Below are 2,193 nucleotides of genomic sequence, written 5' to 3'. Positions count from 1 at the left end.
GGGTCTGCTGCTGACGAGCCAGACGCGGTAACCACTACGCCACCCTGGCACGCCGGCTTTGCATGACTGCACGGAGTGCGCTATGGCACCTCTCTCCGGAATTCCAGTTCCCATTCACGCCCCAGCCCACTTAGTATTCCCCGTAAACTCGAACACATGCGGACTGGGTGCAAATTTTCATTCATAGCTTCAGTCTGCTTATTCATCGATCTTAACCTCATGTAAGAGGTGCGGCAGTGAAACAGGTGATTTTGGAACCTCCACCAGCAATACAAATCTATTCACAGCGGTATAAAGGAAGTACAACATAAATTTTACAATGCTTGTAATTTAAAATGCTCATCACTTGAAATTGACGTCACGTAAGTAGCCGCCATATTTCGTGACAAACATTTCAACTCCTTTACGGAAATCAGACACCTCATTTTGAAGGACTGGCACTGGAATTCTATTAACTTACTCCCTAATTTGATCCTCCAGGCCGGCCGCGGTGGTCTCGCGGTTCTAGGCGCGCAGTCTGGAACAGTGCGACTGCTACGGTCGCAGGTTCGAATCCTGCCTCGGGCATGGATGTGTGTGATGTCCTTAGGTTAGTTAGGTTTAAGTAGTTCTAAGTTCTAGGGGACTGATTGCCACAGCTGTTAAGTCTCACAGTGCTCAGAGCCATTTGAACCATTTTTTTGATCCTCCAGTTCCTGGGTATTGTGTGGTGGGTCGCACCGGAAGAGCTGAGATTTGAGATGACCGCAAAGGAATAAATCGCACGTTGAAAGGTCAGGGGATGTTGGAATCCCAGGAAAAGTCCCCGTTCTTGGAAATGAGATGACCAGGAAGGATAATCTTTAGCACGATAATCGAATGCCGCGAGGTATGGCTTGTGGTCCCATCTTCTTGGGGAACTGTGTTTGCATTCACAGGAAGATAGCCAATTTTCCCAGTAGCAAATGGTTCAACATGTGGATGTAACGTCCTGTATTCACAGCAACAACATTGCCAAAATCGTTTTCAAAAAAATAAGGCCGTGTGATTCGAAACGAAGCTACGCTCCGCTACACTCTAAGCGTTTCAGGATTTTCAGGTAGCCAGTATCAAGTTTTGCTTATTAAAAAAACCTGACACGTAAGAACTGGCCTCATCGTTCATGACCAGATTGTCGCACAGTCGGCGTTGTCATTCATGAGTTCCAACAATTCCCGGCAGAAGTTAGTCTCTTTCAGAGGTCCTCCTCGTTCAGTTCCTGCATTGTCTGAATTTTATATGGATAGTATTGCAGTTCCGTGTTCAGTATTCGCCGTACACTGCGATGTGATACGCCAAGTCACAGCACACGCTTGGGTGCAGAATGCATAGGACTTTAGCTGAAGTCTCCTTCCACCCTCGCACTTCCATCGCTCTTTCACACCATAACACCCGTTTCCTCAAAGTTTTGTATCCACACACTTTGGTAGCATGCGTGGTCGACTCGACCCTTGTTCCCATGTTCTCCATCATTCGACCACTGTCACATCCGAGTGTCCCACATATCTGAATGGAGACTACTATGAGACCGCCTTTCAAACCCTACCAGTTGCTGATAACTCTGTCCCAAACGAATAGGCATTATCTCCATTCCCTTCACAGTGGTTACTCAACATATGATGGTGCTCATATCCCTTATACACGACCCAGTCACATAAATGTAACCACAGCCTACTTTCGACGCCAGCGTCCAATAATCAGTCACAGACGGCATGTGGCACAAGTAGCGGGGGACGTGCGAAACGGTGCAGTCGTTGTCGTCACGAGGGAACAAAGCGATAGCGGTGGCTTTCGGGGCAAGAGTGGAAGCGTTGTGGAAGCATTTCTGAAACGACTACTTCGTAAACTGTCAACGGCCACGTCGCAGTGGTAACACCGGTTCCCATCAGATCACCGAAGTTAAGCGCTGTCGGGCTGGGCTAGCACTTGGATGGGTGACCATCCGGTTTGCCGGGCGCTGTTGGCAAGCGGGGTGCACTCAGCCCTTGTGAGGCAAACTGAGGAGCTACTTGATTCAGAAGTAGCGACTCCGATCTCGCAAACTGACATACGGCCGGGAGAGCGGTGTGCTGACCACATGCCCCTCCATACCCGTATCCAGTGACGCCTGTGGGCTGAGGATGACACGGCGGCCGGTCGGTAGCGATGGACCTTCCAAAGCCTGTTCGGGAAGAG

At 49.5% G+C, this 2,193-nt stretch overlaps 1 pseudogene; it reads left to right on the top strand.

The window, feature by feature from the left end:
- The first annotated feature begins 1,866 nt into the window (after positions 1-1,866).
- LOC126425569 (5S ribosomal RNA) lies at positions 1,867-1,984 on the top strand (annotated as a pseudogene).
- Positions 1,985-2,193: the final 209 nt, after the last annotated feature.

Source organism: Schistocerca serialis, chromosome 10 (genome assembly GCF_023864345.2).
Source record: "Schistocerca serialis cubense isolate TAMUIC-IGC-003099 chromosome 10, iqSchSeri2.2, whole genome shotgun sequence".
In the NCBI taxonomy this organism is placed as follows: domain Eukaryota; kingdom Metazoa; phylum Arthropoda; class Insecta; order Orthoptera; family Acrididae; genus Schistocerca; species Schistocerca serialis.
The sequence above is the reverse complement of the archived record's forward strand: the minus strand, read 5'-3'. Positions and strand labels throughout refer to the sequence as shown.